Source organism: Bos taurus, chromosome 1 (assembly GCF_002263795.3).
Source record: "Bos taurus isolate L1 Dominette 01449 registration number 42190680 breed Hereford chromosome 1, ARS-UCD2.0, whole genome shotgun sequence".
Classification (NCBI taxonomy): domain Eukaryota; kingdom Metazoa; phylum Chordata; class Mammalia; order Artiodactyla; family Bovidae; genus Bos; species Bos taurus.
In genome coordinates, this window is record NC_037328.1 from 10971000 (window position 1) to 10995801 (window position 24802).

Sequence of the window (24802 nt, forward strand, 5' to 3'; positions counted from 1 at the left end):
CTGATTCTTGAAATTGTAGCATTAGTTATTCTTTGCTTGATGCCATTGAGCATTTTGTTTAAATCAATCCCCACTTACTCTGAATTCATACTCAAGTAAGTAATATTTTGATTATAATTTGATTTCTGAAATAAATTTACAAGGAAGGAATGCTTTGGCTAGAGGACCCTCTCGCAGTTATATGCTATAATTAGTAAGAGATTTTCCCCCCCCTGGTTTGTACAAAACTCTCTTGAATGTAGTTTGTATGAGTTACAATTCCCAAGTCTGACCAAGTCTGGGATATCTGAGGAAATGGAATTTTTAAACAGATAATGCTGAGCAACCGACTGGGCTTCAGTGGCCTCCCCAAGGCTGTTGCCACTTTGATGAGATCTTATTTCTTATGGGGACAGTGTGAAAGAGTACCTGGTAAAATGCATGGCATGGAGTGGTGCACCACTCATGCGAGGAAGGGGGAAAGAAAACAGTGGACTGAGAAGAAGCAAATCAAGGAGCAAAAAAGAAAGCATTTAGCATCCTTGCTCAAGTAATGCTTTGTTGACATATTAAGCTCCAACATATGGACTTCCCTGGTGGCTTAGACTGTAAAGCATCTGTCTACAACACGGGAGACCCTGGTTCAGTCCCTGGGTCTGGAAGATCCCCTGGAGAAGGAAATGGCAACCCACTCCAGTACTCTTGCCTGGAAAATCCCACAGACAGCGGCACGTGTAGGCTACAGTCCATGGGGTCTCAAAGAGTCGGTCACAACTGAGTGACTTCACTGTCTTTTCTTTTTTTTCTTTAAGCTCCAACATATGCAATTGTTGCATATTGCATCTGGCCAGGTGTGATGGTTGATTACATGTGCTGGCTTAACTGGGTCATGGGGTGCCCAGATACTTACTTGGTCAAACATTATTGATGATGATGATGATGTCCGTGAGGGTGTTTGTTGAGGAGACTGACATTTGAATTGGTAGACTGAGTGAAGCAGATTGCCTCCAGCCATGTGGATGGGCCTCGTCCAATCAGTTGAAGGCTTGGATAGAACAAAAGGCTGAACCTCCTGCATGAGAGAAAAAGCCTTCTTCCTGCCTGCCTTTGAGCTGAGGCGTCAGGGTTCCCCCCCCCACCCCCACCCCATGTTCAGACTCTTATTGGAACAGTGGGTCTTCTTGGATCTTCCTGAGGGTATTCAGACTGGAACCACACCATCAGTTCTCCTGAATTTCCAGCTTGCTTACTGAAGATCTTGGGACTTGTCAGCCTTCAAAATCATGTAAGCTTCTTCCTTATAATTGATCTCTTTCTTCATTTATACACCTCTTATTTGTTCTGTGTCTAGACAACGCTGACTAGATACATTAGGTGTCTTCATGAAATGGCAGTTACAAGATCATTTTACTGTTATAAATGAGTTAGGTCCTTAATACACTCACTGGCAGAGGAAAAATGTTTTCAGCTACCCTAGATTTTTTCTGGGACTTAGTGTGAATGTGTTTCCTATGTTTTTTGTTTTTAATGAGGATGCATCCCATCTCATTAACAGTTGTCAGACGTGTCCTCAGTAATTAAAAATTATATGAAATAATGAACTTAAAAAGCTGGTGTCCTCTTATGTCAGAGATGTCTGTGGTTGATCTCACCTGGCTGGTTTTATTTGTGATGTTGCCACATTTGCTTTAGATTAGTAGATGCTCTGTGCTCAGCTGTGTGCTCGGTTGCTTAGTCCTGTCAAAACTCTTTGTGACCCTGTGGACTCTAGCCCACCAGGCTTCTCTGTCCATGGGATTTCCGAGGCAAGAATACTGGAGTCGTTGCCATTTCCTCCTCCAGGGGATCTTCCCGACCCAGGGATTGAACCCGCATGTCTTGTGTCTCCTGCATTGTTAGGTGGATTCTTTGCCACTAGTACCACCTGGGAAGGCCAGCTTAATAGATTCTTCTCTCAAATCCAAAATGTAAGCTTGACTCATCTCTCCACTACAGTGTCAACAGTTCCACAAATCCTGCAAAAGTGTTTTCTAAGACATATGTATTAAAAGAAAATATAAATGGTTATACTCCCCCATGACAACAAAAGTCTATGCATTAATTCCACAAGCATTTATTGAGCACGTACCAATGTACCCGACTGGAGAAACAAATATGAAACAAACACAGACACTTTTATTAAAGAGGGAAGTCAGGAGAACAGATTGAAGATTAAGAGGAAAAGGAAAGTGCCTGATGTTTGTGGGGATTCTATGGTTTACTAGGCACTCTGTTAAAGACTTTATGATGGATATTCACAAGAGCTCTCTTAGATACATACTGTTATCCCTCACTTATGTATGAGGACACCTAGGCTCAGAGACGTTCTCCAGTTAGGAGAACAGATATTATAGCTAGCATTCACTTAGCCTTAGTGACAGAGTGGAGTTGAAACTTATGTCTATCGTTTCATACACATTCTGCTTTCTATTATGCTTCATGTAGTTGCTTTGTTCTAGCCCCACACTGTATGATATGATAGCCATTAGCTACATATAGCCATGGCTATTGGGCACTTGAAACATGGCCAATTCAAACTGAGATGTACTGTAAGCACAGGATTCAATCCAGATTTCGAAGACTTAGAATGAAAAAGAATGTAAAATACCTTGTTAATAATTTTTATATTATTTGTAGAGATGATAATATTATGGGTATACTGATGTATTTGATATAATTTTTTCCAGAGAAACAGAACTCATAGTACTTATGTCTATATATCTATCATCTATTTATCTATCTGTCATCTATCTTCTATTTTTCATCTATCTATATGACAAAGCAGAGATAGAGAATGAGAGAGAGAGATGAGAGGGGAGAGAGAGGAATTTATTTTAAGGAATTGGCTTATATGCTTGTGTGTGTGTGTGTTAGTTGCTTAATCGAGTCTGACTCTTTGCAACCCCATAGACTGTAGCCCACCAGGCCCCTCCGTCCATGGGATTCTCCAGGCAACAGCACTGGAGTGGGTTGCCATTTCCTTCTCCAAAAGGAACTATAGAAAGAAGGAAAGTGAAGTTGCTCAGTTGTGTCAGACTCTTTGTGACCCCATGGACTATAGCCTACCAGGTTCCTCCATCCATGGAATTTTCCAGGCAAGAGTACTGGAGTGGGTTGCCATTGGGGCAGGCAAGACTGAAATCTACAGAGCAGGCTGGCAGTCTGGAGATTCAGATAATCATCGCACAATTGCACTCATCTCACACGCTAGTAAAGTAATGCTCAAAATTCTCCTAGCCAGGCTTCTGCAATACATGAACTATGAACTTCCAGATGTTCAAGCTGGTTTTAGAAAAGGCAGAGGAACCAGAGATCAAATTGCCAACATCTGATGGGTCATCAAAAAAGCAAGAGAGTTTCAGAGAAACATCTATTTCTTCTTTATTGACTATGCCAAAGCCTTTGACTGTATGGATCACAATAAACTGTGGAAAATTCTGAAGGAGAAGGGAATACTAGACCACCTGACCTGCCTCTTGAGAAACCTGTATGCAGGTCAGGAAGCAAGTTGGAACTGGACATGGAACAACAGACTGGTTCCAAATAGGAAAAGGAGTACGTCAAGGCTGCATACTGTCACCCTGCTTATTTAACTTACATGCAGAGTACATCATGAGAAATGCTGGACTGGAAGAAGCACAAGCTGGAATCAAGATATCTGGGAGAAATACCAATAACCTCAGATATGCAGATGACACCACCCTTATGGCAGAAATTGAAGAAGAACCAAAGAGCCTCTTGATGAAAGTGAAAGAGGAGAGTGAAAAAGTTGGCTTAAAGCTCAACATTCAGAAAACGAAGATCATGGCATCTGGTCCCATCACTTCATGGGAAATAGATGGGGAAACAGTGGAAACAGTGTCAGACTTTATTTTTTGGGGCTCCAAAATCACTGCAGATGGTGATTACAGCCATGAAATTAAAAGACGCTTGCTCCTTGGAAGAAAAGTTATGACCAACCTAGAGAGCATATTCAAAAGCAGAGACATTACTTTGCCAACAAAGGTCTGTCTAGTCAAGGCTATGGTTTTTCCAGTGGTCATGAATGGATTGGATGTGAGAGTTGGATTATAAAGAAAGCTGAGGCTGAAGAATTGATGCTTTTGAACTGTGGTGTTGGAGAAGACTCTAGAGAGTCCCTTGGACTGCAAGGAGATCCAACCAGTCCATCCTAAAGGAGATCAGTCCTGGGTGTTCATTGGAAGGACTGATGCTGAAGCTGAAACTCCAATTCTTTGGCCCCCTGATGTGAAGAGCTGACTCATTTGAAAAGACCCTGATGCTGGGAAAGATTGGGGGCAGGAGGAGAAGGGGACGGCAGAGGATGAGATGGTTGGATGGCATCACCGACTCAATGGACATGGGTTTGGGACAGGGAGGCCTGGTGTGCTGTGGTTCATGGCGGTTGCAAAGAGTCGGACATGAGTGAGCAACTGAACTGAGCTGAACTTCTAAAAATTTTGGGGCTTCCCTGGTGGCTCAGTAAAGAATCTGCCCACAATGCAGGAGACCTGGGTTTGATCCTTGGAGAAGATCCCCTGGAGAAGGGAATGGCAACCCACTCCAGTATTCTTGCTTGAAGAATTCCATGGACAGAAGCCTGGCCAACTACAGTCCATGGAGATGCGAAATGTCAGACACGATTGAGTGATTATTGCCCCTCCCCCACAGGTTCATTGGTTAAATTAGCAGTCCCTTTTCACATCGGGCTTTTCTTCATTTGGCTACACAGATTTTTTGCCCTCTCTTTGTTCCAATGATATGCCTTCTGGTCGTATGACACATTCCTCTGCCTGCACCACCCCATGTTCTCAGAGTGTTATTCTCCTTCAGAGAAATCACCTTAATTATGATTTATTCATGGGATCCTTTGGTTATTGTCTCTGTTCCCTACTAGATTATAAGTACTCAAAAGTCCAAAAGGGACTCTGTCTTTCTTTTCCCTCCTATTGTATCTCTGCCCTAACAGAGGAGAACAAATAAATAAGTGTATGTGCTTTTTTTTTTTTTTTGGTTTTCTTCATTTATTAGTTAATTTTTTTGGGGGAATGGTTTTATTTATTTATTTGAAATATAGCTGAATTACAATGTTCAGGTACACAGGAAAGTGATTCAGTTTTTAAAATATGTATGTATTTGTATACCTTTCTAGACTCTATTATATATGTATTTGCTGTTGTTCAGTTGCTAAGTCATGTCTGACTCTTTGTGACCCCATGGGCTGCAGTGTGTCAGGCTTTCCTGTCCTTCACTCTCTCCCTGAGTTTGCGCAAATTCATATCCATTGAGTCAGTGACGCTATCTAACCATCTCATCCTCTGCCACCCTCTTCTCCTTTTGCCTTCAATCTTTCCCATCATTAGGGTATTTTCCAATAAGTCAGCTCTTTGCATTACATGGCCAAAATATTGGAACTTCATCTTCAGCATCTGTCCTTTCAATGAATATTTAGGGTTGATTTCCTTTAGAATTGACTGGTTTGATCTCTTTGCTCTCCAAGGGACTCTCAACAGTCTTCTTCAGCACCACAGTTTGAAAGCATCAATTTTTTGGTGCTTAGCTTTCTTTATGGTACAACTCTCACATCCGTTCATGACATATATACATATATCTTATATTGGAGAAGACTCTTGAGAGTCCCTTGGACTGCAAGGAGATCCACCCAGTCCATTCTGAAGGAGATCAGCCCTGGGATTTCTTTGGAAGGATTGATGCTAAAGCTGAAACTCCAGGACTTTGGCCACCTCATGCGAAGAGTTGACTCACTGGAAAAGACTCTGATGCTGGGAGGGATGGGGGCAGGAGGAGAAGGGGACGACAGAGGATGAGATGGCTGGATGGCATCACTGACTCAATGGACCTGAGTCTCAGTGAACTCCGGGAGTTGATGATGGACAGGGAGGCCTGGCGTGCTGCGATTCATGGGGTCGCAAAGAGTAGGACACGACTGAGTGACTGATCTGATCTGATCTATATATGTATATGTATACATATATATATCTTTTCAGATTCTTTTCCATTATATGTTATTACAAGATATTGAATGCAATTCCCTGTGCTATACAGTAGATCTTTGCTTTATGCTTCATCTATTTTATATATAGTAGTGTACATCTGTTAATCTCAAACTCCTAATTTATTCCCTCCTCACTTACCCCTTTCCCCTTTGATAATCATAGTTTGCTCTCTAAGAACATGCATTTTTGTTTTGGAAAAATAAGCTGACTAGTTTTTATTTATTTTTTTTTCTGATACTTTTATTTTATTTAATTAAATTTTTTTAAAATATAAATTTATTTATTTTAATTGGAGGCTAATTACTTTACAATATTGTATTGGTTTTGCAATATATCAACATGAATCTGCCACGGGTGTACACTAGTTTTTAATGAAAAGTAATTAAGAGAAAATAACCTTTGATGGTTCCATAATCAGGAACTCTGGATTTTTTTGATTAGGTAGAAGAAAGATATGAACTATTCCAGATATTATGCAAGAAAAACAAATATATTGAGGTAAAGGCAGGATGGTTTAATTCAAGGAGATCAAAGCAGTCAATCCTGAAGGAAATCAACTCTGCATAGTCACTGGAAGGACTGATGCTGAAGTTGAAGCTCCAGTACTTTGGCCATCTGATGAGAATAGCTGACTCATTGGAAAAGACCCTGATGTTGGGAAGGATTGAAGGCAGGAGGAAAAGGGGATGACAGAGGATGAGATGGTTGGATGGCATCATTGATTCAATGGACATGAATTTGGACAAACTCTGGGAGATAATGAGGGGCAGGGAGGCCTGGCATGCTGCAGTCCATGGGGTAGCAAAGAGTCAGACACAACTGGATGACTGAACAACAACAACAAAATAAATATATTGACACAATTTTACCATCTCTAGTAGCAATAATCCGAATGATTTGTCAGTTATATATTTTTTATTAAGTTGGATCACATAAAATTGATGATGTTTGATCTTTTTTGATCATAAAACAGCATATTCTTATGGTTCAATTCTCTGTCTCTCCTCTGTGACCCAGGAAAACTTTATTTCTCATCAAGCCATTTATAAGAGGCCAACTTTGATTGACTTTGTTGACTAGAATGTTGATTCTTTTTTCTTTCTCATTACCATGTGAGCACCCATCTTGAATCCAGATTCTATGGACTAGTTAGAGGGAATATACCACTTGATCAAGGGTAATGAGGCCCCATGTAGCAAAAAGAATGGAGGAGCTCACGAAACACCAAAGACCTACTGTACTTATAATTTCGTTTTAAAGAAAATGGCCTGAAGCAGTATCTTTCTGCAAATTTTGATATGACTCATGGCAATTACTCATGTTGAATGAAAACCATTGTTTCATTGGTTTAGACTAGGGATCAGGAGATAAAGTCTATTTTAGAGAGAAGGAGGTGAGAAATCATGCTGACCAAGAGAGATGATCTCAATTTCTGAATTTTCATCTCCTGATCTGTTTCTAAGAGGGCCTGCTGTACTTTATATTTTACCTATGAATATCCATGACAATTTCCTTTTGTAGCCTTACAACAAAACTCCTTTTCTTTGCCTTTGTTAGAGAAAATGCTTTCCCTCATCACCAAATAATCACTGGCCAAGACAAGAATTAAATGGAATGATATATGTGGGTTCTTTTTCTTTTCTTCTGTGAACTATTATGAAGGCCAACTATTTTTAAAAAGAAATATTCTTTCTCTTGGGAAATTTGGCTTTCAGAATGGAAATTTATTTCATGTTGGCCAATTATATTGTGAAAAACTAGTAGCCAAGCAAAGGAAGATGTGACTTCAATGGAATATGAAATGTATGTTATTAGCTGGGTTTTTATCTTAGACAGTTGGCATAAATGTACAAGCAAATATCATTTATTTCCAATCCAGAGGACTTTAGAAGGGTTTTCCCTTGTCCCTTCAAAAAGGATTATTCTGAGCTCCTGGTATTTATGGATAGCCAAAGAGATTACCTCTGATCACACTACAAGATTTAGTGATACAGGCAGAAAATCAATTGGCCTAGACCTTAAGTTTCATTCCTTATGAAAAGATTTCATCCCTGTAGTTGTATGAACAAGTGTCTTTAGAAAAATTGTTTGCTAAGGCATAGAGAGACACACTGGAGAATATCATAAATGCATTTTATTTATTTTACAAACCTTTTAATTGGCCTTCAGAGGGGTTATTCAAACAAAGTTTGAGCTGAACTCAAAGGGTAAATATTTGAGATCAGAAAACTCTTTTTTAATTTTTACAAAAAGATTATTTTAATTTTTATTTTTGGCTGTGTTGGATCTTTGATGCTCCATGGCTTTTTTGTAGTTGTGCCGTGCATCTTCTCATTGTGGTGGCTTTTCTTGTGTGAAGCTTGGGCTCTAGGCACATGGGCTTAAGTAGCTACAGCACATAGGCTCAGTAGTTGCGGCTCCCAGAAGGGATGGAACCTGTATCTCCTGCATTGGCAGGCAGATTCTTTGCCACTGAGCCACTAGGGAAGCCCTCATCTTTCTTTTTAATAGATATATGTGTGTGTTAGTTGCTCAGTCACGTCTGACTCTTTCCAACCATGTGAACTGTAGCCCACCAGACTTCCCTGTCCATGGAATTATCCAGTCAAGAAAACTGGAGTGGGTTGCTATTTCCTTCTCCAGGGGATCTTCCCAACCCAGGGATTGAACCTGGATCTCCTGCACTGCAAGCAGATATATGTATATGTATAACTAAGTCACTTTGTAGCACACCTGAAGCTAGCACTGTAAGTCAACTATATGCCAATATAAAAAAAATAAAAAAGGAAGAATCATCTTCCTTTTCTTTATTTCAGAAAATCAATTCTTCATAGCTCTCTAAGATCTGGCCTTATCTTTGGATAAGAAAATCTTGGGTTGACCTACAGTTCCTTTTATAATGTTTATTCAGTAGATTTAGAGCAAATATCTTCATCTTTTCATGTGTTATCAGTAGGATATAAAGCCATCTGGGGACTTTCCCAAGAGTAAATGATGAGAGTAGATGTCACATCAGAAGCCTATAAGAAGATAATGTGCCCCAGTGACAGTCTCTCTGAACTGGGAGCAAAGATTGGATATGAGGGATCATGTTTCTTATTCCCGACAAGTAATACGTCTCATACAATGGGATGTCGATTTTATGGTGATTCCAGAGGGATTGAGCTTGGAGGGAACTTTTTATTATGAGATAAAAGCACAAATCCTCATGCTTAAAGCCGAGCTTGAGACTTTGTCTAGCCTTTCGTCAATGCCTGCAATCATTCAGTCACTCTAAGATCAATAAGAGTGTATCAAAATTCTGAAGGCTCTATTAATTCTGTTTGCTTGCTATTGCTTCAAGATTTCACTGACCACTGCTATCAACCAGGGGGCATTCCATAGCAAATGTCTGTGCCCTTTAAATATCTACTATGTACCAGTTGCTAGTTGGGCAAGATGATGTCATTCTGTCATGTTTAAGGCAGTGTACCAAAGCCTATGTACTATTTTGTTTTAATCTTAAAAGAAACCCTAGAAAAGATATTATTGAAACATATTTTACAGAGACTGGAGTTTAAAGAAGTGAGCCTGGATGCCCCGTTCTATACATATGCACACAATTATTAAGTAAGTGGAGGCTTCAGGATTCAAATCCAAGTTTATTTTGTTATGAATCTGGTGTTCTTAACTAATATGCCTACTGCCTCCAAGTACTATATATATATATATATTTTTTTTAATTTTTATTTTTTGCCTTCAGGGTGAAAACCATGGGTAATCATTTGTTAAATCCATTTCACCTGTTACCTGCCTTTACTAGTGAAGGTCATTTTGATTGTTGCCACAAAAGATTTGCACATCCTCCAGGTTGCAGGTAGCTGAAACAATAAGATGTCTGCTTAAACCATAAGTTGTTTTCCAGAAACAGCTGTGTCTAGTTCGAGTTGAGCTGGTGAAGACTGGATGCAACTTGGCATGTGCAAATGTGTGGTTTTGAATGTAGAGATCTGTAGCTTAGTTATGCCTGCACAGGATTGATGACTATGGCACCTTTCTCCAATCACCTTTCCCTATGCTCCCTGTGCTCCCACTCCTCAGACCACCTTGCCTCCTCAGGCCACCTTGCTTCTTTACTCTTTATCCCATCAATACCCCAGCCCTTTGTCTTTAGGGAAGTGGATCTGAGATTTTTCTCTTGTTTCCATGCTTGGCTGCCCTTCAAATAAACCCTCTCTTTGCCGCATACCTCTGAGTCTCAGCATTTTGGCTTGCGGTGCATCAGGCAAGAAGAACTTAGTTTGGTAACAAAAGCACTAAACTTCTAGACATAGTGGTAAACTCGTTAGTAGTTGATCAAGCAGATTATGGTGCAAGGAAGCATGGGCACTAATATGGGGAAGACAAACTTGATGGATGGGATAAGACATGGTACCCTGCTGAAACTGATCACGCTGATAAATGAGTCAGTCAATAGTGATGGAAGAAAACCACATTTCAGGCACTGGGAGGAGTATGTGCACATACTGGAAATGACATGTTATTTTGTGTAGTTGGCACACACAGTAGAATCTGAGGAGTGATTCTGGTTGGGTAGAGACCTTATAGGAAGCCATTATATGACACTCTTGAAAGATTGGATTCTACCCATAAATGAATAGGAAGACTTTGAGGATCTTATGAATAAGAATAACATGGTCAGATATGAAATTAAAAAAAATGATCACTTTGGATGGGCTTCCCAGGTGGCACTAGTGGTAAAGAACCTACCTGTCAGTGAAGGAGACATGAGACATGGGTTTGATCCCTGGGTTGGGAAGATCCCCTGGAGAAGGGCATGGCAATCCACTCCAATATTCTTGGCTGGAGAATCCCATGGACAGAGGAGCCTGACGGCTACAGTCTATAGGGTGGCAAAGAGTCGGACAACTCAAGCGACTTAGCACACACACATGGAGACTGGATTTGGAGTGTTTTGGATTGGAGGAGGTAGGAAAACCAGATTCTGCTGTTGAAAACTAAATTATGCAAGAAGAGATGAGTTCCCAAATATGATAGTCATGATGTGGGTGAAGAGGAAGAGAAGATCTGGGAGATGTTGGAAATAAGATTTACTGAATTTGGTGACTGGATTAAATGTGAAGAGGAGACGAACAAAGAAGAAAACTTCAAAGATGATTGCTAGTTTTCTGTATTGATTGACAGTTTCATCAAAGGAGTGGCCACATAAGAGGAACAGGTTATTAGGAAAATGATGGGGTACTTTCTACAGGACACGCAAATGGGAGGTTGAGAGCTGTACCAATGGATCTGAAGCTCAACAGAGAGGTCCAAGCTAAAGATACGCTCCTGGAACTCATTACCATAAAGGTGATATTTCAAGTCCATACGGAGAATGAAATCTTTTAGTGACAGTGTGAAGAAAGAGAAAGAAAAGGAGTAGAGGAAGCTCCAACATTTAAAAGATGGGAAGAGCCAATGAGAAGAGAAAAGAAGGAAAAACCAGGTAAGTGGAAAATAATCCAGGGTTGACCATACTCGATAAAACAAAGGAGGTGAGAACTTCCAAAAAAAGGTTATATGTGGAACAGCTTCAAATTCTATAGAGAAGTGAGAAAAGATTGAAAAGCATCCTTTGAATTTAGCAATAGGATGATGATTGAGATATTCTCTTTAGTTTAATGACAACTTTTGTTGTTCACTTTCCTCTCTAGGGAAGAACTTCAGGTGGTTAGAGATGGGTGTGGAGAGAGATGTAAGCTTGGGGTTTGCACAGTGCTCCAATATCCATACAGATGTAGCATGGTAGAAAAGTATTTCTTTTGGCTCCTTGAAGTAAGATTATTGAAATCAGCTTCATATAATTTTTCAATGGATGCGCCCTTCCCATGGAAATCAAAGAACTGCTCCTTAAAAGGAGATTGCTCCAGGAATAAGGGTTTATTCTTCTCCATCTCAGAGTCTCTCTGAGTATTATATGTAGCAAACATTGGATGAAGAATCTGTATTTTCAATATCAGAAGTTGTGGGCATCCAAATGTGTTTGTAGATTCATTTTAAGAATAAAACTTCTACCAATTTCACTGAATGAGAATTGTGCTTTGTGACACCAGGCAATTAATCAGAAATAAGAATTTTTCTTAAAAATTAGAATTTTAAGTTGGAAGTTGGGTAAGCTTGTATATGAATACTGCCTCATACTTTCTGGGTGATCTTAGGCAAGTTAATTAAATTTTGGTTTCAATTTCCTCATAGGTGAAGTGGGAACGATGGTATCTACATTTTAAGGTTTTTATAAATATTTAAGGAGATAATGTAGATCCCTTTGCACATCACTGGGAGCTTCCCTTATGGGTCAGCTGGTAAAGAATCCACTCACAATGTGGGAGACCTGGGTTCAATCCCTGGGTTGGGAAGATCCCCTGTAGAAGGGAAAGGCTACCCACTCCAGTATTCTGGCCTGGAAAATTGTAAAGAATTGGACACGACTGAGCAACTTTTGCTTGCACATCACCACTGCTCAGTAAATGTTAACTGCTATTATTATTATTTTAATTTCTAAAGTTAATTTTTTTCCTCTGCTTTGGAATCCATCCTTGAATGGAGTTTTTCAAGGATTGTGTTTACACCTCATCATACCCATTCTCCTTAGGGTCCTCAATCTTTCTTTTTGTTTTCTTGTTTTAAAAATTCTTTCTTGCCATTAGTCATGCCTAGACTAGAAGTCAATTACTTTAAACAAATTAACACATTTCTTTGCATCCTGATACCTAATGAATGAACTTTGAATTTATTTTCAATCAACTCTGCCAAGAGATAGTCTACACTCACTTTCATTTTTCCATTATTTGTTTTGTCTATAAACTTTGACATGGAAACTTAGCCTCCTATAACTGCTTATGGGAAGGTGGTTAGTAATGAATTTGTAGTAAAAATCAATGGCCTTTTAAAATTCTCAACCTTATGGGCTTTCAGTGGCATGCAATTCTATTGAGAATTGAAAACTCTTATCCTTCTCTGTGTCACCAGAGCATCCTCAATTTTTTCTCGCTGGCAGTTCCTTTCCTACATCCCAGTCAGTGGAATGTCTCAAGAACTAGTTTTTAGCTTTCTCTTTTCTTTTATACTCTAATTTCTTCAGAGAGTTTTCTTGAGAGTTTTCATCATAACTTTGATGCTAAAAGCATCACACCTTTATTTGTGTTCTGAGTGTTTAACTTGTACCCAACCTCCATATTTCTAAATATCTCGAATCCCTGCTATATTCTCGATCTTCAGCAGGTAAGCTCACCTTTCATCCCTTCTAGGTAGCTCAGTGGTTAAGAACCCACTTGCTAATGTAGGAGACACAAGAGACACAGGTTTCATCCCTGGTTTGGGAAGATCCCCTGAAGGAGAAAATGGCAACCTGCTCTAATATTCTTGCCTGGAAAATCCCATGGACAGAGGAGTCTGGTGGACTCCAGTCCATGGGGTCGCAAAGAGTCAGACATGCTGGAGCACGGCACAGAAGAGCACAGCCAGTGAGGACCACTCCCTTTCCCACATTTCTCTTGTGCTGTAACATTCAGGTTAAAATCTGCTTTGAACTGAGTGAAAACACTCTTCTTCAGTAGCTTATTCATACTTTGAGGACAGCACTGAAATTGATATTTCCTGTGTGAAAATTAAATGCTTTATATTTAATTACTGTGTCTACTAAAAATGTCAGTGTTGTAGATGAAAAACAAAGCAGGTAAAACAAAACAGGAAAAGCAAAATAGGTAAACATTGGAGAAGAAATAGTTTTATACCCTAGAGTGGTATAATACTTATTTGGGAGCTTGTGTTTATTGTCAAGCTAACTTTATTTAATAATATTAAGAGACATAATTAGAATATGAGATTTAAATGTATTAAATATTGGGGGTCATATAAAACAAACATACAAAACAAATTTTTTCTTCTTTTTTTTGGTTAATTATTTGTCTTTGGAACTTAATCTCATTTATTATGTTCCTCCATAACCCATAACTCTGGTTAATAAATAAACAAAATTTTTCCAGGACATTAAAATTGGATACTTAGCAAACATTTTATGATTCTTAATTTGGAGAATGCAATTTATTCTGAATATAATTACTTTCATTAAAATTTGTGCAGTTAATTAGAAAAAAACCCCATGGGTGGCAAATTCTGTGTTGAAGAAATATTTTGTTTTGTGGGGTATTGAGAAAGCTTTCCAAAACTTTCATGTTCTTTATTTGAAAAAATTCAAACTGAATATCAAATAAAGTGTAAACTCAGTAAGAAAAAGTATATATATAAATGAAACAAGCTTCTTGATACAGCTCCACCCAAAAAGTGAGCAATTTTTCATTGAATTGAAAAAAAGAAGTATTTCTTTTATCCCTACCTAGTACACCTTGATCAGTTTCAGAAAGCACATAGACTTGTTCATGCATTGTCTGGTTGAGAAATGACTAAGATTCTATTCTGGACAAGGTCACTTGGAAAGCTTCTTGGTGGTGATCAAACAATAATTATGATACTATTTGGGGCTATATGTCAGAATATTGAAAGCTCAATTTGAAGTCTTTTCAGCAGCTGAGTCACTGCAGTGGCCTTGAAAATGACTTTTATTTTTACACCTCAGTTTTTTCTATCACAATTCAAAGGGGAATTTTGATCTGAAAATGTAACGAATTGCTTAATGATGAGAAAAATTTGAAGTCAGGAAAAGGGAGAAATAAAAAAACTAATAAAGTCTTGAAGGAATTTTGCCAGCTGAGAGGTAAGGGCCAAATGTGGGAGAATTATAACTGAGACAATTGGATAGCACCAGTATTTTATTTTAGTCTATTCAAAAGAAATATGTTTCCAAGATGGTATATTTCTGGCCATCAACTATCAACTTTATTTGATGTGTTGCTGCTGTGCTTTTATTCATTCATTTCTTTATTCTACCAGATATGTGTTAAATGCCAACTATAAAAAAATACTAACACATAGACAAATATCCATTCTTTTTTAGATTCTTTTCCCATATAGGCTATTACAGAGCACTGAGCAGAGTTCTCTGTGCTATACAGGAGGTCCCTATTGGTTATCCATTTTATGTATAATAGTGTGTGTATGTCAATTCCAATGTGTTTATGTATAACAAATTTACTTTTTAAAAATACTGATAAGTTGAACTTTATTAAAATTTTTTTCTGTAAGAGACAATGTGAAGAGGATGAGAAGACAGGCCATAGATGAGAGTAAATATTATCTAATCACATATCTGATAAAAGAATCACAATCATGATATGCAAAGAACTTCTGGAACTCAACAGTAGGGAAACAAAGAACCCAACTTAAAAATGGGCAAGAGGTATAAACAGATACCTCACCAAGGAAGATATACAAGCAACAAATAAATTCACTTTGATGTACACCTGAACTTAATGCAACCTTGTAAATCAACTATACTCCAATATTACAGCTCTTACCCACGTGAAGTTCTTGCCATCCATCCTCACTCAGGCCTCATTTCAAGATGGGAGCCATGTGCAAGCATCATGGGATGTGGGTTTCATATGTTGGTTATTATGAGAGCCATGGGGGCTGCAGAATTGGGAAAATGTGTCCCCTGCTTCTGAGTCTGTCATATTTGCTTGTTGCCTCTCCTCTGCTGAAGTCAGCAAGGAATGGAAGATGGAGAGGTAGACCTCGGAAAGTCAGAAGTCTGTTTTATATGGCTCAAGTTCCCCTGGAGGAGGGGAAGATGATCACTGTGAGCTCCAGCTGCGTGGGTGTGGAGTCTGACTGCTAAGACTGCACTTAGTGACTTTGTGATATGTGTTTAAGTGGCAGCTGAGATTTTTATAGATGGGTCTGTTGTTTTTTTTTTTTTTGAGAAGAGATTTCTATTCCAGGTGTGCTTTTCTTTATATTCTGTCTCCTTTCTTTCTCCCTCCTTTCAAAGATCTATTCCTTTTCCTTATAAGAAAATTTAAAAACTTTGCATTTTGTGTTCAATCATTTGTGACCCCATGGACTGTAGCCCGCCAGGCTCCTCTGTTCATGGAATTTTCCAGGCAAGGACACTGGAGTGGGTTGCCTTTTCCTCCTCCAGGGGATCTTCCCGACCTAGGGATCAAACCTGTGTCTCTGTATTGGCAGGTGGATTCTTTACCACTGTGTCACCTTGGAAGCCCTTAAAAACTTTAGAAGCTTATAAATAAACCTACAAACAGAAACAACAGGATGGATCCTTCTTTTTCCATTTAGACCCTCCTTTTACAGCTTATGAACACAGAGGAAAATAACTTGGTTATAAATACAGTGTTTCTATGAAGCTGGGATAGAAAGAGTAGAGAGAAGAGAATTTGCATGGCGTTTTTTTATCTGACACATAAAGTTCAACGTACTCCCATAGGGACTTGTCAGTCCTGAAGGATATTTGTTACACAGTGAAGAGACTTACTCCTGTATTACTGGTAACCTCCTACAGTTTGTCCCAGGCCAAACCTACTCTTCTAAGCATGTCTGACCCGGTATAAGTTAGAATCAGAGGGGAATTTCCTTATTTGATGTCTTGTCACTTCAGTGACTTTCTAAATAGAAATGAAAGAACCCATAAAAGTTTCGAAAAAAGTTTTAGTTCTTCCTGGCAATTACATGTTCTTTTTCTCTGTATGTCATTTGTACATGAAAAACTCTTATTACTTTAGGAACAAATATGAAACAGTTCTCTAGAAGAAGGAATTTGATTTTGGGTCAACATTTGGAAAATACTCTTTTTTTTTTTTGCTTTAGTAATTCCATGAAAAATATATGATTGGGGAGAAAATCACAAATTTTTTTTTGCTTTAGTAATTCCATGAAAAAAATATAATTGGGGAGAAAATCACAGAATTACAAATACTGCTTCTAATTCCTGTGTATCCCTCTGTGTAAATACAATGAAGGTCATTTGAGTAATTAAAATGCAGAATGTAAAATTTTAATACTGAAAAAAAAAAAAACCTGTGTATTATGGCAACCATCTAGAAATTTACTTCAAATTTCCACTGACCTTCCTGTATAGAAACAGAAACTGTCTCATTCCTTTTCTAAAAAGTAAAAAAGGGAGTGAGAAAAACAAATGTTTAATGGGTCATTGATTGTAAGACTCAAGAAGACTGTGTGTGGGAGGATGTAGGTTTGTAAGAAATAACGAAAGACAGAGACAGACGGGGAGACAGAGAAAGAGGTGTCTGAAGGAGGAGAAAGAAGAGTGGTAAGTAGAAAGTGCACATCTATACTTAAAGCATAAACTTTGGTCTAGAATAATGCACCATAGAAGAAATGGCTAGAAGAGAATACTAAGGAGAAAGGAATTGGTGAGATAGGATATTGCCCACAGTAATTTAAAAATTCTATAGTTCTGGATTTATTTCCTAAGGTATATGAGTAAGTTCTGGTCACAAACTTCTAACTCAATTTATTATTTAGATTTGATTTTTGTGTTTTCCTTCATACAACTGTCAAGATGATCAAACTATTGATAACAAGGATTCAGTAAAATTAATATAATTGTTTGTATTATATTATTATAATGGTTAGATCAATGATTGAGACCAGAACCATCCTCCCAAAATTTTTTTTGAACTTTTTATTTTGTATTGGGGGAGAGTCAATTAACGATGTTTTGATAGTTTCAGGTAGACAGCAAAGGGACTCAACTATACCTACACATGTATCCATTCTCTCCCAAACCCCCCTCCCATCCAGGCTAACACATAACATTGAGCAGAGTTCCATGTGCTATTATACAATCGGTCCTTGTTAGTTATCCATTTTAAGCATAGCAGTGTGTACATGACCATCCCAAACTCCCTAACTGTATATCCCCCTGGCAATCATAAGTTTGTCTTCTAAGTCTATGAGTCTCTTTCTGTTTTGTAAGTGAAGTCTTTTGTGTAATTTTGTTTTCGATTCCACATATAAGGGATGTTATATAGTGTTTCTGCTTCTCCGTCTGACTTACTTCAGTCAGTGTGACAGTCTCTAGGTCCATCAATGCTGCTGCAAATGGCACTATTCCATTCTTTTTAATGGCTGAGTAATATTCCATTGCTATATGAACCACATCTTCTTTATCCAAAAGTTTTAAAGTCGTACAAATTAAATCTATCCAAACAGTTTGCCATAAAAGACTGAAAAACAGAGAGGCCTCAGGGAGAGTACAAAGAGAGACACATTCAAAATTGAAAGGATTCTCTTCATGTTTCAGTTGAGTTCAGTTCAGTTGCTCAGTCGTGTCCGACTCTTTGTGACCCGATGAACTGCAGCACGCCAGGCCTCCCGGTCCATCACCAACTCCCGGAGTTCACTCAACTTACGTCCATCGAATCGGTGATGCCATCCAGCCATCTCATCCTCTGTCATCTCCCCTTTTCTTCCTGCCCCCAATCCCTCCCAGGATCAGAGTCTTTTCCAATGAGTCAACTCTTTGCATGAGGTGGCCAAAGTCCTGGAGTTTCAGCTTTAGCATCATTCCTTCCAAAGAACACCCAGTGCTGATCTCCTTTAGAATGGACTGGTTGGATCTCCTTGCAGTCCAAGGGACTCTCAACAGTCTTCTCCAACACCACAGTTCAAAAGCATCAATTCTTCAGCACTCAGCTTTCTTCACAGTCCAAGTCTCACATCCATACATGACTACTGGATAAACCACAGCCTTGACTAGATGGACCTTTGTTGGCAAAGTAATGTCTCTGCTTTTTAATGTGCTGTCTAGGTTGGTCATAACTTTCCTTCCAAGGTTTAATTATCTATTAATATTTTTCATATAAGAAAATCAATTTCCCAGAACAAATACTTTTCTGATTTGTAAAATCTTTGCTATTAGGGCATGAAACTGACCTAATTTCTGAGACCCACAGTTCTGTCACATATTAATAAACGTAGGCACCACTTTTCTTCTCTCTTGATTCAAATCTTGAATAAAAGTTTGTTTTATACCAACTGATTGCTGATGCATCTCAGTATATTTATACACACAGCATGAGTTTTGAGGTTTTGCAATGTTTTCCAATGTAATGTAGTATAAACAGAAAGTTTGATTGTGATTTCCTTAATGCTTGGTATTAACATATAGAACTATATAGTAGATAACAAATATTTTTGGAAAGAATGAAATTTTCAAATTGAATATTCTAGATGGATTGGTTAATTTTAATATGCTCCATAAAAATAAACTTCTTTCCTAAACTTATATACTACTTTGTAACTTTCTGCTGTAAGTCCTACACTCAGGATTCTTCGGTATATAGGTGTACCTGAACCAATCCATACAAAAAATGATTTAAAACTTGTCCAAGGATTATTCCTCTGGAAAAGTATCATGTATTTGTTGGTATTCAAATTAAATTGTAATCCACACATAAAAGCTAAATTTTACCCAAATTAAATGTGAAAACATAGCATCTAATTTTTTTAAGGCAGGGCCTTCATTCTTTTTTTTTTTTTTTCATTTTCAAAAGGTATTTTTATTGTATATTAATAGATGTTTTCTTTCCATCCCCTTACAATTCTATTATCTTTGGCTTCCATTATTTCTTTTTAGAAGTAAGCTGATTCTTTTGAGTTGGACATTCATTAGAGTCAGACACAACTGAGCGACTTAACTTTTGGGGCTTCCCTTGTGGCTCAGCTGGTAAAGAATCCACCTGCAATGTGGGAGACCTGGGTTCAGTCCCCGGGTTGGGAAGATCCCCTGGAGAAGGGAAAGGCTACCCATTCCAGTATTCTGGCCTGGAGAATTCCATAGACTGTATAGTACATGGGGTCGCAAAGAGTTGGACACAACTAAACTACTTTACTTACTCATTCTTTTGTTTTAGTTTTTATTGGACTGTAATTGCTTTACAATGTTGTATTAGCTTTTGCTGTACATCAAAGTGAATTACTATACATATACATATATCCCCTCTTTCTAAGATTTCCTTCCCATTTAGGTCATCACAGAACACCGAGTAGGGTTCCCCAAATTGTACAGCAGGTTCTCATTAGTTATCTATTACCCTGGTTTGATCCCTGGGTTGGGAAGATCTCCTGAAGAAGGGAAAGGCCACCCGCTCCAGAATTCTGGCCTGGAGAACTCCATGAACTGTAGAGTCCATGGGGTAGCAAAGAGTCAGACACGACTGAGCGACTTTCACTTTCACTATACATAATAGTGTATATATATCAATCCCTATCTCCCAATTCATCCCACCCTCATCCCCTCCTTGATATCAATAAATTTGTTTCCCACATATGTGTCTCTATTTCTAACATAGCATCTAGTTTTATTAGACACACTGTTGTTGAACTGGAAAAGGCAGACAAGCTACTGTGCTGCTGACCAAGGTCAGATTCAAGCAACAGCCAGCATCATGTGCACTGCATGAAGAGTGTGGACTAGGTGGACATACCCATCAACCATCACCAAAGCATGTACAGGCACTCGAGGCCCCAGACACATGTTAGACAAGAGGTTATAACTCAGAAAGGAGCAACTGGTCTCTCATGTTTCTCCTTATTTCTATAAAAAGATAAAGTTTATGATGAATAATATTCATAAATATCCAAATAGTTCTAGTAAACCACTTAAAATGTATACTTTCTAGACCATGAAAATAAACAAAATTTCCTGGAACATAAATTGTTTCAGGGAAGATAAATAATCAAATGGCCTTGAGTTACAGTATTAGGCCTCCTGGCTTCTTTGTTAGCCCTTCATGAATGAATCAGTGTCTTTTCTACTATGTGTGTGTGGCTAAGCACACATTCTTAGTCATTAGTAGTCATAAGCTACTATAGAATACTCTTACTATTCCTGTAGATTATAGAATGCAAAGAGATGATAAATATCATTCATTCACTTATTTACCTCATTCATCAAATATTGAGAGTCTTAATGGGTTTACACTGAGGTACATTCAGAAAACGAAGATCATGGCATCCGGTCCCATCACTTCATGGGAAATAGATGGGGAAACAGTGGAAACAGTGTCAGACTTTATTTTTCTGGGCTCCAAAATCACTGCAGATGGTGCGTGAAATTAAAAGACGCTTACTCCTTGGAAGGAAAGTTATGACCAACCTAGATAGCATATTCAAAAGCAGAGACATTACTTTGCCAACAAAGGTCCGTCTAGTCAAGGCTATGGTTTTTCCTGTGGTCATGTATGGATGTGAGAGTTGGACTGTGAAGAAGGCTGAGCGCCAAAGAATTGATGCTTTTGAACTGTGGTGTTGGAGAAGACTGTTGAGAGTCCCTTGGACTGCAAGGAGATCCAACCTGTCCATTCTGAAGGAGATCAGTCCTGGGATTTCTTTGGAAGGATTGATGCTAAAGCTGAAACTCCAGGACTTTGGCCACCTCATGTGAAGAGTTGACTCATTGGAAAAGACTCTGATCCTGGGAGGGATTGGGGGCAGGAGGAGAAGAGGACGGCAGAGGATGAGATGGCTGGATGGCATCACTGACTTGATGGACGTGAGTGTAAGTGAACTCTGGGAGTTGATGATGGACAGGGAGGCCTGGCGTGCTGCAATTCATGGGGTCACAAAGAGTCGGACATGACTGAGCGACTGAACTGAGAGAAGACAGGAATAGCCTGCCTTCATGTGATGAACATGAAAAAGTTCTTATATATATAAAAACATTAACGCATGTATATGAAATCTAAAAAATTGATACTGATGAACCTATTTGCAGGGCAGGAATAGAGATGTGACATAGAGAATGGACTGTGGGCACAGCGGGTGGAATGAACGGAGAGAGCATACGTAAAAGAGATAGCTAGTGGAAAGTTGCTGTATAGCACAAAGAGCTCAGTCTGGTGCTCTGTGACCACCTTGAGGGGTGGGATGGGGTGGCGGAGTGGGATGGAGTCGGGGAGTGGGAGAGGCTCATGAGAGAGGGGACATATATATACTTATGACCTATTCATGTTGTTGTATGGTAGAAACCAACAACATTGTAAAGCAATTATCCTCCAATTAAAATAAAGTTGTGAAGGCAAAGCTTAAGGCACTATGATTGGATGTAAAAGTTGGAAGGAATAAAAAAGGAAAACAGAAGTGCACAGAACACTGATTTTTCTCGTGGCTTTAAAAAACTCATCCATGCATTTAGAATACCCCCTTTAGGGGGATGTCACTGACCATGGTCTTGCTCCCCAGGCTGGGCTGGGGGCCTCATCTCTGCCCTCCTCATGTCTTGTGACCACGTTTGTACTTCTTTCATTGTCTTCATCGTGTTATTAGAAATGATCTCTTCATATATTTGTGTCTGTCAGTGAATCATACAGTTCATGAAGGCAGTGACAGAAAGGATTCATCTTTCAATCCCAATCAATGACAGTTTAATTGAATATGTCGATTGATTGATTTGTGGAAGGTTCAGTTTTGGGGAGGAGGCATGATGGAGAGGAAAAGCTTCGATTTTGGGAAGACAGGAAGACTGAGTTCTACTTTTAGGTTGCCACTAACAAGTCTGTTGTGCCAACTGAAAAGAAGACCAAGACATGAACTTGGTGGCTGTTTTGGACATTGAGTTTGTGGCAGATGCTCTTGGTACCTCATATCTCTTCCTCTTCGGCTTTTCTGGTGGCTCGGTGGTAAAGAAACTGCCTGCCAATGCAGGAGACATGGCTTGATCCCTGAGTGGGGAGATCTCCTGGAGGAAGCAAGGGCAACCCACTCCAGTATTCTTGCTGGGGAAATCCCATAGAGAGAGAAGCCTGGAGTGCGACAGTCCATGTGGTTGCAAAGAGTCAGACATGACTTAGAGACTAAACAACAACATCTCTTCCTCTAAGTCCACCTCTGACTTCATACAGACATTTCCTGGGAGTTCAGACTCATCTCCCACTGGCGGACATGTCCTGTTCTCATGGGAAGTGGCTGGGGAAAGTGTAGACTGGAAGTAACCAGGTTTCAGTCCTGGGAGCAATCCTTTAAGCAAAGATGATGGGAAGCTTGTGGATAAATGCTTCAGCCTCTTGGCCTTTAGGGAACTCTTCTGAGAGGTATTTGTTTCTCTTTTCAGCAAGCTTAGCAGAATCAAACTCTCCTTTAGGATAATGCTATCTTATATTCCCTTTTCTCATGCTTTTGTTTCCTCATTCCTGTTTACAGGGATCTCATTTCAAATCAATCACCTGTATGTATCCAAGTCCAAGGACTTGCCAGGTGGCTCAGTGGTAAAGAATCCACCTGCAAAGTGCAGGAGACACAGGGATGTGGGCTTGACCTCTGGGTCAAGAGGATCCCCTGGAGGAGAAATGGCAACCCACCCCAGTATTCTTGCCTGGAAAATCCCATGGGGTCACAAAAGAGTCGGACACAACTGAGTAACCCATGCATGCACCCAAGCCCAAGTTCCCATCTTAAGCTCTGCTGTCAAGGAGACCCAAACCAAGACGCCAGCCAAGTGGCAGAAGTCTTAGAACATTAATAACCTAACATGGTCAGTACTTCTCTGTTCCAAGTTTCCATATAACACCCATTATGATTTCCCTAACAGCTTGCATGCAATTCCTTATTTACTGTTAGGTCCAGTCAAGGGCAACCTGACTGATATTTTTTGTCTTAGAGTATCTTTCCTCTATTTTCTATGTAAGATTTGTGTCATTTTAGTCTCATTTGTTGACAGGGAATTCTGGACTGGAAACACGCACAAACCTATGTAGGAGCCATCACAGACTCAAAGGACATGAGTTTGAATAAACTCCGGGAGTTGGTAATGGACAGGGATGCCTGGTGTGCTTCACTCCATGGAGCTGCAAAGAGTCGGACACGACTGAGCGACTGAACTGAACTGAAATGAATGTAGTAGCCTAAGGAGCAGCTCTATTTGGAAATCTTTATAAATGTCAGTATTGGGGACCCTGAATTGCAAGTTTTCAAGAATCCTCAAGAAGAAGAATGTGTGAGCTAAGTATTCACAAGACCTTCAGCCCTCTGGAGTTCTGTGTTCTTTCAAATACAAATTCGATAACTGAGACCCCTCTGCACACATGCAGTAAATGATAGTCTGTTTAATACCCTTTCTTTTATTTTCCAGGTAAGGGAGTGAAGGAGAATGGGTACAAGATGCCTTTGGCTCATCTCGTCTTACATTTGCCATGTCTCTCAACATCCATTTCCTACCACCCTTTCTTAAACTCTGGATCTATCATCTTGCTGTACCTGTGTCCTGCCCACACCAGTTCATTTAAAGACAGGTGAACAGAGCAGTCACCTGTCCTCTGTTCCTTTGTGTACCACCAGCCTAGAGCTGCTATGGAGATTTTTATGTGAAGTCTTGGTGATGGTGGCAAGCAATTAAAGCACAAATCAGCAAACAGCATTCACTTAAGTGAGTCACTTTACCTCAAGTTCATCAGCCATTTCTGCTCTACGGGAATCCTACATTTTTGTACTTTTTTCTGGACTCTCTGGTCTGTTGCCATTTTTATGGGTCTTCTCTCTCACTCTAGAGTATTTTTTCCCTCCTGTACTCCAAGTTCCCAAATTCACCCCCCACTCATCTTAAAGGAAAAAAAAATTAAAAAGATGTTATTACTGCATGTGGAATTTACTGATAATTTGTCAAGTGGAACAATTTGGCTTCCTCTTTGTCAACCTCTTCATTCCAGACTCTGCCCCAGACATTTTCTTTTAAAGTTCAAGTAATATGTCCTCTCAAATGAAATGCCAGTTTTCAATGCATATTTAACAATCTCAGAATTGACAAAAATTGAAAAATCACAGCTTATCTTAAATTGTTTAAAGATAAACTTCTT

General features: G+C 39.2%; 1 long non-coding RNA gene across 1 annotated transcript in view; it reads left to right on the top strand.

The window, feature by feature from the left end:
- The window catches only part of LOC132345452 (uncharacterized), a 107796-nt gene extending 83430 nt beyond the window's left edge, over positions 1-24366 (top strand). The window contains exon 3 of the long non-coding RNA XR_009494766.1: positions 23671-24366. This is a non-coding gene — a long non-coding RNA (uncharacterized lncRNA). The remainder of the gene's footprint in view (positions 1-23670) is intronic.
- The last annotated feature ends 436 nt before the right edge of the window (positions 24367-24802 follow it).